Source organism: Pseudonaja textilis, chromosome 5 (genome assembly GCF_049901715.1).
Source record: "Pseudonaja textilis isolate UNSWEBS1 chromosome 5, rPseTex1.2, whole genome shotgun sequence".
In the NCBI taxonomy this organism is placed as follows: Eukaryota; Metazoa; Chordata; class Lepidosauria; order Squamata; family Elapidae; genus Pseudonaja; species Pseudonaja textilis.
The window spans coordinates 25876736-25895782 of NC_141994.1; the positions used below are offsets into that span (position 1 = coordinate 25876736).

The 19047-nt window shown below is 43.4% G+C and overlaps 1 long non-coding RNA gene across 1 annotated transcript; it reads left to right on the forward strand.

The window, feature by feature from the left end:
* The first annotated feature begins 2234 nt into the window (after positions 1–2234).
* LOC148125566 (uncharacterized) lies at positions 2235–15362 on the forward strand. The gene is made up of 3 exons (XR_015743999.1): positions 2235–2376; positions 7940–7989; positions 15043–15362. It is a non-coding gene; the product is annotated as an uncharacterized LOC148125566 (long non-coding RNA).
* Positions 15363–19047: the final 3685 nt, after the last annotated feature.

Genomic DNA, 19047 nt, shown 5'->3' on the forward strand with positions numbered 1-19047 from the left:
ACTTCCGAAGGCAACTTCTGTTCCGTTGGTTGATTGTTCTCACTGTCAGGAAAATTTCTCCTTATTTCCAGGTTGACTCTCTCCTTGATCAGTTTCCATCCATTATTCTGTTCTCCTGTGCAGGGCAACCAAAGAAGACCCAGCCGATCAGCTGGGACTCAATGGGAGGCAGAGAAGAGATGGGGGCAGGGCCAGACAGAAGTGGTATTCTGAACTACTCAAAATTTCCTCTACCGGTTCTTCAAAACTGGTCTAAACTGGCAGAATACTACCTCTGGCTGAACAGTGTGACATATATACAATCGTTTGACTGCTCCCTGAAATTTTAAGCATGCAGTAGACAAAGCCAAAACGCCAATAAACATGGGCCTCCCATCTGCATATAATTAATTTCCCTTTCATTTTTAAGGCCAATGCACAAGGATTGTTCCCGAAGAGCAAAGCAGCTTGCCAAATATTACCATTTGCTAGACCAGAGGCCCATAAGGTGGATAGCTCTGCTGGATAGTTCTTCTCATCCTTTGGAAATCTGGAAGGCAGATTTTTTTTTCTCACCCTGCAACTTAATTACAAACATTAAGAGGGCACAACTGGGAAGCAGACTTTCTCCTTGGCTGTATGTCCAACAGTTCCCCAAGCCATAAAAAAGGGTATGATTTTTGGCAAGGAAGGCCTAAACTAAATAAATAAATAAAGGGTAAGACGGGAAGACTAGAAATAATTTGGAAAGCAGTCAGGAAGGGTTTAACAAGTGTCCTGAGTTCTGTTTGATGTTTGGAACTAGATGAAGAGGGCAGGGTTAGTTTATATAAATCGTGCTTGGAAATAGAGGTCACTTTGCGTGTTTGATGTTTTCCGAAGAGCCTTCTTTAAGATGGCACCAAACCAATAATCTTAGCAACTTATATATTTTTAAACTGTGTGTTTACTAGTTTTGTAGGTTGAGTTTGTCAGCCAACAGTGTGACATACTTTTTTACTGTCTCCAACAAAGAATGGGATCAGTCAAGTTACTTAAAGAACTCTGGATTATGAAACAGGTCCTATAAGATTACAAAATTAAATAAATAAATCTATCTATCCTATCTATCCTATCTATCTACCTACCTACCTACCTACCTACCTAGATTCTCCGTCATCCAGGTCATGGTTCTCCCAAAGTTGCTTTTTTTAGAGGCAATTGGACATTCTGGTTTTTCTTTGAGGACTTTTTGCTTCTCATCCAAGAAGCTTCTTTAGCTCTCCTGAAAAGAGTTGAAAAAGCTTCCTGGGTGAGAATTGAAATGTCTTCAATGAATGTCCAGTTGCCTCTTCAAAAAGCAACTTTGGTATCTCTGTCTTTTTCTCTCTCTCCCTCCATCTCCAACTCCTTATCTATCTATCTATCTATCTATCTATCTATCTATCTATCTATCTATCTATCTCTTATCTATCTATCTATCTATCTATCTATCTATCTATCTATCTATCTATCTACCTATCTATCTATATCTATATCTATCTATCCATCCATCCATCTATATATATCTCTATCATCTATCTATCTATCTATCTATCTATCTATCTATCTACCTACCTACCTACCTACCTATCTATATCTCATCCATCTATATATCTCTCTATCATTTGTCTGTCTATCTAATCTATCTAGTCTCCAAGATAATCTAGGAGCATCTGACCAACCACATTTCTGAGCCCAGAAGCATGGGAAAACATTCCTATTTTGAACCCATATTTCACTGGTTGCAGCTGAAAATAAAGTATTGAATTACAGATCTCGGACTGTCTAATAATGTTCTTTATAAGCCTATCTCTTCCTGAACCAGTGAAGCACACTCTAAAAATCCAAAATCATCTTATAAGCACAAACAGACCAGTGAGCTATCTTGAAAATTCCTAAGACATTTTATTTTCCCACTGGAATGCTGTCCTCCAGCTTATCTGGGTTGGAAATGTCTTGGATTGTTCTTGTGATGTATTTCTTAAAGAAAAATTGATTCTCGTGTCAAGCCTTCTATTATGACTCCAGAACTGCTACATTAAGATGGCATGAACCCAAGGTTAGCATGCACTGCACTCCCTATAAAACACTACAACATATTTCTGAGTCATTTCTTATCCACATTTTTCAGTTGTTTTGCCAGAATCTGGCTTTCTTGGCAGAACTATGTAGACAGCTGGAGCAGCTGGAAATGTTTCAGAAACTGATAGAGAAGTGCCTGAGCCATAGGAATAACAAACCAGCTCCATTTCAAGAAAGCCAGTAAGCAGAATGTATGCAGGAGCAACAAATGGTTGCTTTGAGTGTTGAAAAAGTGTGTGTCCACACAAGAGGCTCGCTTGAGGATTTTTTCTGCCTTCACACCGCCAATAGCAGGTGAGTATCCCACTGACTGAATAATAAATACCGAGGGTTAAACATCTACACTGAAAGGAAAATGGAACACAATTGCTAAGTTATTCTCTAGCAAGATCCAAGGACATCTGGACTTGAATCTGTACTTTGTACACTTTCCAAGCAAGCTTAGAAAAAAACTGATGTTTGTACACAGAAGGCTACACCAGTTTTGCGTTGTAGGCAAAATAAAAATACACCACCAGAAAGAGAAATAATAAGGGAAAATATTGGCCTGTGTAGAACTTGATAGACTAACTTTAGAACTGAAAAATAAGGGGGAATCAGAATACTGCGATACCTTGAATAAGTTTTATAAATGGTTACAAAAGAGAGGGGAAAGTTGGAACAAAAAATAGTTAGAATGAAATGGAGCTAGAATGTGAATACTGTACAAATAATATGAATGTTAATGGTTTAGCAATATCTATATCTATCTGTCTATCTATCTATCTATCTATCTATCTATCTATCTATCTATCTATTTTCTTAAGTTTTCGCGAGTATTTATAGACGAACACTATACAGAAGCCTGATGATGGCAGATGAGATTCTGCCAAAACATTGCTCAGGTATTTTCCCACGTCATTATAGTTGTGCTTTTAAAGTTATAGCAATGTTTCGGCAGAATCTCATCTGCCATCATCACCCTTCTCTATTGTGTTCATCTGTGAGTCAGGCTTTCACAGCCATTTCTGTTTTAAATTTAGTGCTCGCCTACTACTATGCCAGAATGTTTTTTTCTTCATACTGATTGGTTGGGAGTCTTGGTCTGTATTTTTTGGTCTTGGAGTTTGCTGTGTTCTGCTTGATTGGTGTTTCTAATATCTTCTGTCTGTTTTGTGGCTTTTTTTGTCTTGATTGGCTCACAACATTGTGTTTCCTGTATTGGAGGCTTTTAGTGTGGCTTGGCCCCAAGTAAATGGACGGCTATCATTTATTAGGAAGCTAGGTTTCATCTGGGTGCCCGCTTGAGGTGTGTTTGAGCTGGAGGTATCAGAGGTACTTTAAGATGTGTGGACTGAGGAATTTTGGGAGTTGTCATCCTCACATCTTAAAGTGGCCAAGGTTCACTGGTCTAGATTACAAAGAGTTCCAAACCGGTTCATCAAATCTGCCTTCCAGAATCTGTTGAGGTTTTTGAGAATGTTGGTTGAAAGACTATTGAAAATATGCATCTTGTTTTGTTTCCTTCATTTCAAGGGATAGGGAGTGTTGGAATTCATTGCTGAAATGTATTTCTATGCAACAACTATTCAGCCAGTAGATGGCAGTGTCTACAAGTTTGGATCTATGGTATACTGTATACTCTATGTTCTTTTGTTCTAAATAGAGTTTCCTGATAACAATTAAATAGTTGAACAGTAAAGCACATGGTGATTGTGCTCTTTGTTTATTTTGTGGTGCTGCATATAAACAAAATTTCAAGCAGGGAGGTTCTGTATTTATGCAGAACACTGCTACATTTCTGTGAACAACCAATAACACCATGAACATTTTTGTTGCTGTTGAAAAAGACCTTGGAGACTGGACTAAGAGATGTTGCCAAGAGAACATTCAGATAACAGAGAGTAGCCCAGAGCTAGATAATGAGGGTGGCAAGAGGTTCAAAAGAGACCCTCTCTAATTTATTTGGCTGCAAAGATGATAGTGGGAGAATTGTGCTTTCAGACTTGCAAGATTCTATTAACGTAGCTTTATAGTAAACTAGTATTAGCTTATGTGATTGTGGCTCCTATCTATGAATCTGACTGCAATTCACAACAGGATCCATTATCTTGACTTAGCAATGTTCCTAAAGGCTGCAGGTACCAAAAAGATCCATAAGGTTGGCTCCTTTGAGTATCTGGTGGTCATCTGGATTTTTGCTGGATAATAACAGAATAAATAACAAAGTTGGAAGGGATCTTAGAGGTCTTCTAGTCCAACCCCCTGTACTATTTCAGACAAGTGGCTGTCCAGTCTTCTCTTAAAAAAAATTCCAGTGTTGGAGTGCCCTCAACTTTTGAAGACAAACTGTCCCATCGTTTAACTGTTCTCACTGTCAGGAAATTTCTCCTTAGTTCTAGGTTGCTTCTCTCATTGATCAATCCAACCAATCGCTAAGTCACCTAATCTTCTTGATTAATTCAACTAATGGAATTATATTTTATCCTCCTTTGGTGTGCCTATAGCACGGGCAGGGACATCTACTGGAAATTCCGAGTAGGAAAGCTTTGTTTCTTTAATTTGGTTCCCCCCCCCCGTCCTCCTTTTCACCCAACATCCTTATTGATGTTTTCATTGTCCCCATGGACTGTGCCCTCTTCAAGGCATCAACCTGCTGCTATTGACTTTGTAATGTTGTAAGGTGCCATATATGGAATAAATTTCCCTTGGACAATGCAGCAGCTGGAATAATAATAATAACAATAATAAAGGGGGAGTAACCAGGTGGCTGTTATCTGTTATCCGTTCAGGCATATGGCAATTATTACAAGCTAATGGCTTATCAATTGAACATCTGCTGCAATATGTCCAAGTCAGACCTGCGAAGGGCCTATTAAAGCATCAACTTGTCTCCCAACAAGGGAGGAGATCGGTTCCAGACAACCGAGCAGATCTTAGATTAATGTGCTGGTGGTGGGATGCGTAGACATTGCGAACCACAGTCTAGGGGACTCCTTACAGGCCCTGTCCATGAAGGAGCTTCCATATTGTCTGGGGAGAACAGCAGGATATTTGTTTTACGTCCATCTTCATTAGCCTCCTCAGGGCCCTTGTTTTCTTTGGTGTCTGTTTTCGTAAAGCCGGCAGACACTCCTGTGAGCAGTGACTCTGCGAAGAGCAAAGGCAAACACGGTTTCTGTGCTTTCCCAAATCCAAAAGTCTGTGTGCGAGAAGGAAAAGATGGAGAAAAGAAAGATGAATTGAAATTTGTCAGACTGGGATATTTTTTTTTCCTAAAAAAGTACAGTGGCTCTTCGGAAAGATACAAGAATTTAAGAGAGGCACTGCAGACAAAGAAAAGCATCTTACGCTAAATCCTTCCTTCCTTCCTTCCTTCCTTCCTTCCTTCCTTCCTTCCTTCCTTCCTTCCTTCTTTCCTTCTTTCCTTCTATCAATCTGTTCTGATTGGTACATTGGACCTGATTGCATGATTCAGAATGAAGTTCTCCCAACATTGTATTCTTTCAACCAACCAATCAATGAAAAAAAAAAAGTCATTTCATATTTGGGACAGATGCCAGCATTTGAGACACAGAAGGGGTTACTGTTTTTTTTTTTTATTAAACTATCACACATTCCCAAATACTATTCTTTTAAGATGAGCCCTGAGCCACACGCAAACTTTTCTTTAATGCCATTATTGTCTTCTTACACTCTCTGACATATTTATCGATTAATGTAAATAATATAAAGCTTGCACTCACTCAGGATTTTTAAGATCACATCTGGTTTCATCTTTCAAGAGACAATACCCTGTTTCCCTGAAAATAAGACCCAACTGGAAAATAAGCCCTAGCATGATTTTTCATGATGCTCTATCCTGAAATATAAGCCCTATCCTGAAAATAAGCCCCAATGCATCTTTTGGAGCAAAAATTAATATAAGACCTGGTCTTATTTTGGGGGAAATACGGTAGAAATGAAAACTTTTCTTCTCTATTGTATGAATAAGTTGTCTTCGAATGGTGGGTTAGTCCTCATTTTGTCGATCCTTTTCATCCCAGTATCATAGAAATTAGGTGTTTCAAACTAGGCCCCTAAATCTTCAGCTTCAGGACAGTATGTACAGTGTTGATGAAAGACAGAATTTTGGCAAGCTAAAGAACCTATTGTAGCTCATGTTCTCTTCATTAGTAAATGCAGCAAACTTCTATTGGAAACAGACGTGTGTGTGTGTGTGTGTGTGTGTGTGTGTTTCTTCTGCTTTCCAGATCTCTGCTGTGCAACAGGGAGTTGATTTGCCATCCTTTTGCAAATCAACATACTCAATTTGTCTGGTTACTTTGCAAATTTTGGACAATTTTCGCCCAAAAACATTGCCAGAGCTAAATGGCATACATGTGTCTCTAAAAGGACATGAATTGGGGTGAATCAAATAATTTTTCAATTTTCTGAGTTTAGAATAATTTGCATGTTGAAAAAGTCAGTGGTTCTTTGTCTTCCGGAGAGAATGATCTCTGACAAATATTCGACAATGGATAGCATTTTAAATGTACCATTTTTCTATATAAAGACCTAGTTTAGTCTACTGGTTAAAGATGATACACTAGAAACTGGAAACCACACATTCTAGTCTTCCCTTCAACCAACTGGGGTGATTTAGGGTTAATCACTCTCTTTCATCTCTAGGAAGAAGAGCCAAACATTTCTGAAAACATTATGAAGAAAATTGCATGAATCTAGGAATCACAATAAACAATGGTCCTGAGGATGGTACCTGACAGTCTCAGAACAATTCAGAAATGGGTTTTCAAGAAAAGATTGAACCATTTGCTCAGGATGGTATAAGGGCTTGGACAGGGAATTAGACTAGAAGACCTCCAAGGTCTCATCCATCCCTATGATTCTAAGGTTTAAAGGCATGACTCAGCTGCTGATCCTAATTGCAATATGTGAATAGTTTTACTTTTGACATTTGCTTACATGTAGAGTGCTGCATGGGTTGATAGATGGACCATATTCACTGTGTGCTCTTTTGAAAATGTTCTGAGGATAACATGGCCCAGGTAGCTCCATGAAGGTGAGAGTAAGCTCACACAATCCTGCTATAACCTACATTGCCTCTCAATGATTGGAGATGTTTGGAAGTCTCATGCAAAGCTGATTTCCAAAATCTGTTGTTCATCCATGCCTTGGGATTGCCAAAGGATCTTCAGACTGAAGCTGAGGGATCCAGAGGCATAAAATCCAGCTGGCAATCATTGAGGCAGACTGACCTTCTTGCAGAAACTTTCCTGTAACTCTGATGTTCAGATCAAAGACCAGTTTCTGCTCAGCTTTGTGCTTGCTTAAAATTGCACAAAGTGTCAAATTGGGTTACTGAGGTTTTCTAAACAGATTGGGAGGGGGTGCAGAGGTAATTTTTGTACATGCCACAAAACCTCTCAAATAATCCAAATAATCTCTTTTAGTGCAATGAAATTTCACAATTTCTTCCAACCTTCTGGCTCAATTTGAATGCTGCTACCCCCAAAGGTTGATCGAATTGCAGCTAGATTGGTCTCCTGGAATCAACCCCAGGAAGTAAAATATGTGTAACAATCAGAATCACACCTCGGGTTTATTGTTTGGCAGAGATTGCCAAAATAGCCATCTACCCCTTGGTGCCACCAGAGTTGCCATGAAGGTAATAGAAGGTCATACAGATGTCCAACTTTCCCCTAACTGGGTTTTGAAAGACTCTGTAATGAAACACAGTGGATTGCTTAAAAAGGAGAAGCTGGAACCATTTAGAATGTTGGTCTATGCTGGTAAAGAGGTGACCCCATTCACTTTTTCAAGAAAAACAAGAGACAGAAACGTATTTTACTTCTGATTTTCTTCCTTTCACTTGAAGGTTCTTTATTCACACAAAAAGACCAGAGGACTGTGCATGGGAAGCCAGAGGTGAGTGTATTAATTTCATCTTGTAAATGTTTGAGCCAAGTTTTGTCAATAGCAGGAACCTATTGTTATGTCCCTGGAACTTGCCAAAGTCCCCACCCAGGTCCGTTCATGCTGCGGGGGCGTTTGCTGCCCCTCATTGGCTGGCCGCCCTCGACAGCTGGCTATAAAAGCCAGCTGCAGGGTCCGGCCAGCCGCTGATCGCTGGGAGCCTGCTCCAGGCAGAGCTAACACGTTCAGTCCTTTATTGCTACAATAAAGTCTTGTTGCATCCATGCCCTGGTCTAGCCTCTCATTGCTCAACTACAACACTGGCGACGAGGATGGGATGGCTACCAGAGGCAATTCACAACAGCTGAAATCACTAAAACCGCTGAGCCGCAGCCGCGCCGCCGGAGAGCTCGGTCAGCAAAAGCGAAAGTAATAAGCATCTGTAGCCGCTTGTTAGCAAGCTACAGAGGAAAGTGAAGCGCTGCGAGCCGCAGCCGCTCAATACAAAAGAGCGCGAAATTCAAACGGCTGTCGTTTGAATTTCAAGCCGGAATACAGCGCGTGCTGTTATTCGAGTCACTGACACTCTACGCAGGCGCGAAATTCAAAGCGCTATCAGAGGTGGTAAGCCATCACCGCCTACGTTCTCCAGGAGCGCAAAAATCAAAACGCTGCCAACAGCCGTTGCAGCTAGCCACAATTGCAGCCCAGAGAGAGAGCAGAGAGGTTCTGTGGAGCCTCTCCAGAGCTGTAGTCACTAGCCTGACAAGAACACAAGTGCCATTTGTTGTCCCAGAGAGATTTCTCAACAGCATAACGCGCAGGAGTCCTCATCATGAACTCCAACCCAGCCTTCCCACCGTTCAAGCCGGAAGAAGAAAAATGGGAGTCATACAAGAATCGTTTTAACCACTATATCGACGCTATCGGTCTGGCTGATGCTGGGGAGCACAGAAAAAGGTCATTCTTCCTCAGTTATTGCGGAGCCATCGTTTTTGATACCGCCACAGCACTCGTCGCTCCACGTGAGTTAAAGAATGTTCCCTGGGCAGAATTGCTAGAGATTCTCACCAATCATTACTCCCCCAGACCATCGCAAATCACGAGGCGTTTCACCTTCCGGATGAGGAAGCAAGAGGAAAAAAGAAACCGTCAACCAATATATGGCCGCCTTGAGGACTGCAGCCCTCCACTGCGGGTTCGGGAACTATCTTGATGACATGCTCCTCGACCAGCTCGTCTGCAGGGTCAAAGACCTTCACCTCCAAAGGCGACTACTCGCCAAGAAGGACCTCAACTTATCCCAGGCCGTCGAGGAAGCCTTGGCAGCAGAGCTGGCAACCCAGTCAGCCACTGAAATTCAAGGTCCCGTTCCCAAACAAAGCTGCGCCACAGTTCATTCAGAAGAGGTAGTCAACGAAGACGACCCTAACGATCAAACAGACATCCACCGCCTCACCCACGCCAAACAACCACAGGCAGGGGTCAGGCAAGAAACCAACAGCGCACCCAAACACATCATCCTGTGCCTATCCTGTGGCGGACCTCACTCGAGAGCTACGTGCAAATTCAAGGGTGCCATCTGCAACCATTGTCACAAAAAAGGCCACATCGCTAGAGTCTGCCAGGCCGCACACAACTCAGCACAAAAGGTTCCTTCCTTTTCCCATTCTGGGCCTCAAAGGCAAGTACTAAATTGTCACACTTGCTACCATGCTAACCACACCTGTCACTCTATTAGTAAAATAACACTTTCCATTTTATTAGAAGGTAAACCTTGTCGTATGGAGGTTGACACGGGTCAGCGCTCTCAATCATCTCTTGGAGCACCCTCAAGAAAATCCAGCCCAGACTATCCAGAAACCAGCTCCAGAAGTGCCAGATCTCCTTGAGGGATTATCAGGAAAAGACATTCCAGTGCTCGGCAAAGGCAAGTTCCTTGTTAATTTTAAAGCTTTTAAAGGCCACCTGCCTCTAGTGGTAGTTAACAGCAACCTCCCCAGTCTTCTGGGGCTTGATTGGTTCCCCTACCTCGGCCTAGGGTTAACAGGAGTCCATGCTGTCTCAGCTTCTGACACTGACTCCTTATTTACTGACTACTCAGACGTATTCAGCAATGAGTTAGGGTGTTATAATGGTACCCCATCTCGTTTGCAGTTGACCCCAAGCGGTTCCAGTCCGGCTGAAACCGCGTAGAGTCCCATTCGCCATTCGGCCTAAACTGGACGCAGAGCTCGATAAATTATTAAAACAAGGGGTCATTGAGCTGACAGACTTCGCCAAATGGGAGACGCCAATTGTCACACCCCTTAAAAAGGATGGCAGCCTGAGAATTTGTTCAGATTACAAAACAACAATCAACCGCTTTCTACAAGTTAGCGCGTACCCAGTCCCGGTCATTCAACATTTATTGCATACCTTTGAGCCTGGCAACATTTTTGCCAAATTGGACATGTCACAAGCGTATCAGCAGTTCCCTGTTGACAACCAAACAGCCGAACTGCAGACCATTGTGACCCACAGGGGTGCCTTCCGGTGCAAGCGTCTCCAGTTTGGCGTAAGTGTTGCCCCAGGCATCTTCCAATCCCTCATGGAGCATATACTACAGGGCCTCCCTGGCGTAGTACCCTATTTCGACGACATATTGGTCTCGGCCAGGGACAGACCCCAACTTTTCCAGAGAGTCAGAGCAGTGTTAGACAGGTTCAGACAGCATGGCCTCAAATTAAAAAAGGAAAAATGTGCAATTGCCACTAGACAGGTGGACTTTCTGGGCTATAGAATTGACGCCTCAGGCATCCACCCCCTAGAGTCCAAGGTCAAGGCAATTCATGAGGCACCCACGCCAACCACTAAAGCCGAGCTACAAGCCTTTTTGGATTATTGAACTTTTATGCATCATTTCTACCTCACAAAGCATCAGTAGCAGAACCTCTACACAGGCTCTTAGATAAAAAAGCACCTTGGCACTGGGGACACAAGGAAGACACCGCTTTTCGCGCAGTCAAATCACTGCTCACATCTGACGCAGTCCTTATTCAATTTGACCCACACCTTCCACTGGTACTAGCCGCGGATGCATCCCCTTTTGGGATTGGCGCCGTATTAAGCCATAGACTACCCAACGGCTCTGAGGCACCGATCGCCTTCTTCTCCAGAACGCTCTCAGCAACAGAGCATAACTATAGTCAGATAGACAAGGAGGCTTTAGCCGCAGTGGCCGCGGTTAAGAAATTTCATGAATTCCTATTTGGCCACAACTTTGAGCTAATCACGGACCACAAGCCTCTCCTGGGTCTTCTTTCCGGAGACAAGCAGACTCCCCAAGTGTTGTCTCCCAGAATGATGAGGTGGACTTTATTCCTGGCGGCTTATTCGTACAAGCTCATCCACCGCCCAGGAAAACGTTAAGTCACGCAGACGCCCTCAGCCGCTGCCCCCTGCCAGCTCCAGCAGAAGACCCGGCCCGGTCCACGCCATCTTCGATGTCACCGAGCTCGACCTTCCTGTCACCGCTCTCGACATCGCCACCAAATCCAAGATGGACAAAACCATCGCCCAGGTACTGGACTGGGTGAGGAGGGGGTGGCCGGGCTCTAACCTCGCAGCCGAATTCACACCTTTTAAGACCCGTCAACAGGAACTGTCTAGCATACAGGGCTGCCTGTTGTGGGGCACCGGGTTGTTATTCCGGCCTCACCGCACACCAGTCTTAGAGGCACTACACGAGGGCCACCCGGGCATCGTCCGGATGAAGGCGTTGGCACGGAGCTACGTCTGGTGGCCTGGCTTGGACGACGACATCGTCAAGTGGGTAAGCTCATGCCAACCCTGCCAGGAATCCAGACCTTCCCCTCCAGTCACCACCCCCACAAAGTGGGAGCGCCAACGCGCCTTGGTCAAGGCTACACATTGACTTAGCGGGTCCTATACACGGCAAAAACTTCTTGGTGGTCGTAGATTCATACTCAAAATGGATCGACGTGGCCCTACTATCCACGACCACCACGCTAGCAGTTACCAAGGCTCTAACTCGCCTATTCATAACACACGGTCTACCAGATACTATAGTTTTGGATAACGGCCCCCAGTTTGCCTCAACAGAATTTAGCCGTTTCGCCACAAATCTTGGCATCCGACATATCTTCACGGCCCCCTTCCATCCTGCCAGCAACGGACTGGCAGAACGAGCCGTTAGATCCACAAAAGAAGCGTTGGCCAGATTCAGCAATGAAGATTGGCATCACAGACTCTCCCGTTTCTTGCTTAGTCAACACTCAACCCCTTGCATGGTCACCAACAAATCCCCTGCTGAACTTCTAATGGGTAGACGCCTAAGAACTGTGTTGGATAGGCTCCACCCTCACTATTGCCCTGACACCCCTCTCGCTTCAATGACGGGGGTCAGAGATTTTGTCTTGCAGGAACATGTATTTGCGAGGAACTATGCTGGAGACCCACTGTGGATTCCAGGAGTGGTAGTAGCTATCACCAGCCCCCGGTCGTACCGAGTCCAGCTGGAAGACGGCCGCATCTGGAGAAGACACCTGGACCAGCTAAGGAAGCGACAGGGTACCTTCGCCAGCGTCGGATCGTGGGCTCAGGTCGACCCTCAGGTGCTACACCAAGCTCCCGTCGTAGACCATGCCAGAGCCTCTACACCACCACCATCCGGACCAGGGGAGTTGGCAGTAGACCGGGACTGCCCGATGGGTCCGCCACCGGCACCAGTAGACGGGGCCATGACATCGCCAACCAGAAGCACTACACCGGTGCCTGTGCAACCCTCAGAGCGAGGCTGCACCCCATCACCAACCCCACCGGGTTCCTTGAACTCTGAGACACTTGGTAACTCACCGGAGTTACGACGCTTGGGGCGCCAGCACAGACCGCCCGCTTATTTAAGTGACTATGCGTGTTCGCATCTGGGGGGAAGGGGTGTTATGTCCCTGGAATTTGCCAAAGTCCCCACCCAGGTCCGTTCATGCTGCGGGGGCGTTTGCTGCCCCTCATTGGCTGGCCGCCCTCGACAGCCGGCTATAAAAGCCAGCTGCAGGGTCCGGCCAGCCGCTGATCGCTGGGAGCCTGCTCCAGGCAGAGCTAACACGTTCAGTCCTTTATTGCTACAATAAAGTCTTGTTGCATCCATGCCCTGGTCTAGCCTCTCATTGCTCAACTACAACACCTATCTTCTGTTGTGGCCCACCGGCGGCTGGTGGAGCCGGCAGCAGATCTGGACAGTAGCGAGGAGGTTTGAGAAAAATCCAAGCCATTTCTGGAGGCTGAGGAAGGCTCGGATGAAGGCTCTGTGTCAGAGGCAGAGGTCAGGGCAGGCTGGCAGCCCTCAGCTGCCTTCGGGCTCGGATAGCAGAGAGGCAGGGAAGCTTCTGGAACCAGTTCCCAGCCTGCACATGCACAGAGCTGCCAAAAGGAAGGCACAATTAAGAACTCAGGGTCAACATGGGAGTAAGGCCACAGGTGGATGATGAATGGCCCCTCCCATCAGGATTAAAAAAGGAGCAAAAGGGAAGGGGGCTTTTGCAGGAAACAACTTGCTCATTCGTTTGTTTGTTCATTCCAGCCTCGTGCAGATTTATCTGTATAACTCAGCCCTTCCTTGTTAGCACTGAGTGTGGAACTATTTACCGGGCAGCGTTCCAGGATTGATAAGGTCTGAACTAATTAGCATACCTTTGCAAGACTGTTTGGCAAGCCATTTGCCAAGCTGTAAATTCATATTAATGTAATAAAAGAGGTTTTGCTGAGACTCAGAATTGACTTTTTGGGGAGGCCTAGAACAGAACATGTTCCAAAACAAAATAAAGCTTAGAGATTCCCTTCTGACAAATGAAAAAATTGCACTGCCTAACTAACTAATGTATCTGAGACAAATTGGACAATATGGTCCAACATGATGAGGAGTTTCTTCTGTTCTTAAAATTAACATATCGGGGGTTATGTTTTTTAGCAAAACCTTCTGTCCAACACAATATTTGTTTATTGTTTCCAGGGAGGAGCAATGCAATTGCCAGTTGTATCCTTGCTCCGATTTTTTCTTTCTGCACCACAGGGTTTATCTTCCCATTCTGGGTGACAGGGATTTATGGCATGATAGCACCTCTCATTTCTCTCTTTCATGGTTATTTGGAAACTGCAACCAAAGTGGATTTTTACTTCCTTAAGCAGGAAGATCATGTTCTCACAACACACCTAAATGGGTATAAATTGTGAAAGACTCCACATCACTGTCATGCTAATATGGGTCATTTGTGAAAGACAACATCAATTGGAAAATGATGCCAGTATTCGTGTATGGTCATGAAAGAAAGAGGAGGAACTGTGGGGTCCTTGGTGCTTTCTGAGCTTGGTGGTGTTCTTGCAGATGTTTCATGACCCAACTAGACAATATCACCAGTGCTACAACAAGGGAGGGAGGTTTGCAGAGAGGAGGAGGAGAAAGAAGAAGAGGAGAAGGAGATAGACAGAAGGAGAAGGGAAATATATACAGGAGGAAGAGGAGGAGGGGGAGGAGGAGGAGGGGGTGGTTTGCAGAGAGGAGGAGGAGAGAAGGAGAAGGGAAATATAGACAAGAGAAGGAGAAGAGGAGGTTTCAAGAGAGGAGGAGGAGGAGATAGACAGAAGGAGAAGGGGAATATAGACAAGAGAAGGAGAAGAGGAGGTTTCAAGAGAGGAGGAGGAGGAGATAGACAGAAGGAGAAGGGGAATATAGTCAGAAGGATAAGAGGAGAAGGAGAAAGAGAAAGAGAATATAGACAGGAGAAGGAGAAGAGTTAGCACTGTCCAAGAGAAGGTTGTTGCATTCAGGCCTTCTTTGCTGGGTTATCCCATCTATCTTCAAAGGGAAGACCATGGATAAAATGCTCTCTCTATTTCTGGACATGGTTAGGATTGTCCTTTTTGTGTTAGGAGTGACTTCATTTAGTCACCCGGGGATTTTCCCCCCACCCTCTTTACACAGCTGAATTTCTTTAGTGGTGGCACACAGGGGGATGAATCCAAATAGCAAGACCGAGAAAAGTAATGGTTTCTTTATATTTCTCCCAGCTCTTCCCTTCCTCCCCTTATCGCAGGAAAAAAAACAACCCCCTAGACCAAAGAGATGGCTGTAGTTTTCAGATGACAAATCGAGTTGATGGAACAGGAGGGTGCTGCAAGAAAAATAAACAGCATGTCAAGCTGCCTCTTGGATTCAGACCCTATCCCTGCAAAAAAAAAAAAAAAGCATGCTCAGTTATAGATCACGGAGTAAACACAGGACTACTTTCCTGGTAGAGAAACAAACAGAAAGAAGACCTAAAGCGGAGTAAAAGAATAAACAGAAAACAGTTCCAAGACCAGGCCACCACGTGTCTCTTTTCAGCCTACCTTCCAAAATAATAATAATAAAAAACTTCAGTATGTCTGGGTGCCCTAGGCAATACTTTTTAAAAAAAAAATTAAAAATAAACTTTATTAAACTTAATAGATATATACATAGTACAAAACATTTCGTTAAAAAAAAAACAAAAAAAAACCATAATCAGTAAACATAAAACATATACATTTCTAATTGCTTAGATGGTGTGTTCTTTTCAAACACTTATTTCTTGTATCTGGTGTTATACTCCTATTATAACCTCTTTATATTTTCCCTTCCCTATCTACTTACTCGCTGCTTTCTATCCTTTATCCAATTATACCAGTTTTCCCAAACTGTATAATATTTTGAGTCTTCCTTATCTTTTAACTTTTGGGTGAGTTAATCCATTTCAGTGCAGTCATAGACTTTCTGGATTATCAAGTTATCCATTGGCATCTAATCACCCTTCCAACATTGTGCTAGTGCTATTCTTGCTGCAGTAATTATATGTAAAATTAAATATTTCATTTCTTTTGCGTGTTCACCTTTTATTGTTCCCAATAAAAAATTTCAGCCTTGAGTTCTAATTGAATGTTTGTGATTTCTCTTATCCATATTCGTATTTTTTCCCAATACTTTTTACTCTTTGGACAAAGCCACCAAGCATGGAAGAAGGTACTCCTTGTTTGTTTACATTTCCAACAGAGTAGACTTAAATTTGGATACATATCAGTCAATCTCAAAGGTGCCAGATACCACCGATAGCACATTTTATATTGATTCTCTTTTTAGACCGCCGATTTCATTAATTTATAATTTTGGATCAAAATTCTTTCCCAGTCTTCCAGATTGATATTGTGTCCTACATTTCTTGCCCAGGCTATCATTGGACCCTTAACTATTTCCTCTGCCAATTCATATTCTAATAAATAGTTATACATTTTTGAAATTGCTTTTTCGTCTGTTCCCTCTAAAAGTTTATCTAACTGGTTTGGCTTTACATCTATTCCATGTTCTTCTACATCTTTTTTATATCTTGTTTTAAGCTGTAAATCTGGCCATCAATCTATCTTCACCCCTTGGTCCCTGAGTTCTTGGTTTGTTTTTAATATTCCTTGAGAATCTAAGACATCATAGTATTTGATCCTTCTTCCAGTTTCTAATGCATGGGGGTGTATCAATGCCTCCATGATGGATACCCACTCTGGAATTGTCATATAATGTCTATGTTTAATTTTTCACCAGATTCTCATTAGTGAGTTTTTAATCACATGTCTATTAAAGTAGGTACAGGTCTTGTTTCCTGGGTTCCACATGAAGGCATGCCACCCAACCAGCATATCATGCCCTTCTAAGGTTAGTATTCTTTTGTTCCTTAAGTTGACCCAATCTTTAATCCACATTAAGGCTGCTGTTTTATAATATATTTCCCAAGCAGGGAGTTCAAATCCACGTCTGCATCTATTATCTTCTAGTGTACTCAATTTTATCCTCAGTCTTTTTCCTTTGGTCTGGATGTATATTGTTGCTCATTGTTTTTTTCATTCTTTCAGCCATTATATTCATAAATATTTTATAATCAGCATTCAATAAAGAGATTGGTCTGTAATTTTTTTATCTGTGTGCTATCTGCACCCTCCTTTGGTATTAGTGCAATATATACTTCTCTTCATGATATCGGTAGCCTTGCCCCCGCTAGTACTTCACTATAAATTTCTAAAAGTATTGGGTCAAATATTTATCCTAGAGTTTTATAATCTTCTCCTGGTAAACCATCTGTTTCAGGGTTTTTGTTATTTTGTTGCTTTCGGATAGCCTCTTTTAATTCCTCCCCAGTGATCTCTTCATTTAACCTTTCCCTTTCTTCTTCTGTTAGAACTGGAATATTTTCTTCCACTAAGTAATGTTTTATTTTCTCCTCCCTAATTTCCTCTTGCTTGTAAAGTTCCCTAAAAATTCCAATACTATTTCTTTTTTCTTTTCCACATTATTTTATACCTTTTCCTCTTTGTCTTGTAGCTACTGAATCCATCTTTTTTCTTTTTTCTTCCTTAATCTATAGGCAAGCCACCTTCCCGGCTTGTTTGCACTTTAGAAATAATTCTGTTTTACCAATTTCAAAGCTCTTAAATTTGGCTTGTGTCACTTGCACTGCGCACAACACAAGTAGTGAGGGGAGGGGGAAAGGGCGGAGGGGGGAACTTGCCCCATTCACCCCACAAACCTGGGCTTCTTCTTTCCACTTCTTTCTTCCTCTGCTTTTGGCTGCATACAAGGAAAGCAGCAGAAGTCTTTCTTTCTCTCCCCCAAACTCCACCAGAAATGAGTCTTTGGGGCCCTGCAAGGCCTCCTGCTCCAAGAGGCTGTGCCAGTAAAGACTCATGTCTGGCAGAGTTTGGAGGAGAGAAAAAAAGACTTCTGCTGCTTCTGCTGCTTTCCTTGCATGAAGCCAAAAGTTTCTCTCTGTCTCTCTCTGTGTCTCTCTCTCTCTAGAGAGAGAGAGAGAGGTGTGTGTGTGTGTGTGTGTGTAATCTATCTATCTCTCCCCCTGAGAAGGGTGCTGAAAAGCAGGTTAGGAATGTGGCTGCCTTGGAGGGGGTCTGTGTGTGTGAGGGACCTCTTTGTGTGTGTGTGTGTGTGAGAGAGAGAGAGAGAGAGAGAGAGAAAGACAGACAGACAGACAGAGACAGAGAGAGAACATCGTCAGCCCTCTGAGGTTAGATCAGATTGATCTCTCTCTCTCTCTCTCTCTCTCCCCCCCCAACCCCACCAACATCAGCAAGCCACCGTCAGTCAAATTTATATTAGTGGTCCACGGGATTTACAATTATGAGTTTGGTGGTCCCTGAGGTCCAAAAGGTTGGCGACCCCTGGACTAGATGACTTCCAAGGTTTCTTCCCAGGCATGGGATCCTGTGTTAATGTGAATGGATCTGCAGAGTTGTAAAAAAGAAATGTGTCACGTCAATTGCAACAGAGGTAATGAATGGACAATTAATGGTAGGACTGCGTGCAAAATAAGAAATGTGTTCTGTTATTGCTTCATCTCTGAGCTTGGGACAACACAACCTTAGTTCATGCCATCAGAATGATTAAGTTGATTGTGTTTCATGAGAACAAAAACGGCTCAGGAATCTGTTTGTAAGCTGGAAGCAAACAGTCTCACAGGACATGATTTATGGGTTCAGGGTTGGGGTTGGAGCTGCAAATGTTTTGCATATTCCTACTACTGCCGTGTATTAGAGCAATGACAACTTCTAACAGATTTGGCTGAATGTGAAAAAACAACAGGCCACATCTGGCTACTCCTCGGATGGGGAGAACGAGGAAACCCTGTGCAATGTTGCAAAGCAAGGAACGTGGCTGTGTCCACAGTCACTCAAGGGAAGCTTTCCTTCCACTACTACAGTGTAAACGGTTCCAGCTGCAAGGTGAACCCTTTGCAATAGAGACCACAAGCCAACAGATGGCAGCAAGGAAGTTCCAGGAACTCTGGTTGATTCTGCATTTTTGGTTGACGGGAAGAGCTTAACCGGTATAGCCTGAGAACAGATTTCAGAACAGCAGAGTTGGAAGGGATTTTGGAGGTCTTCTAGTCCAACCCTCTGCTCAAGCAAGAGACCCTTATACTGTTTCAGACAAAAGACTATCCAAGCTCTTCTTAAAAACCTCCAGTGATGGAGCATCCACACCTTCTGAAGGCAAGTCGA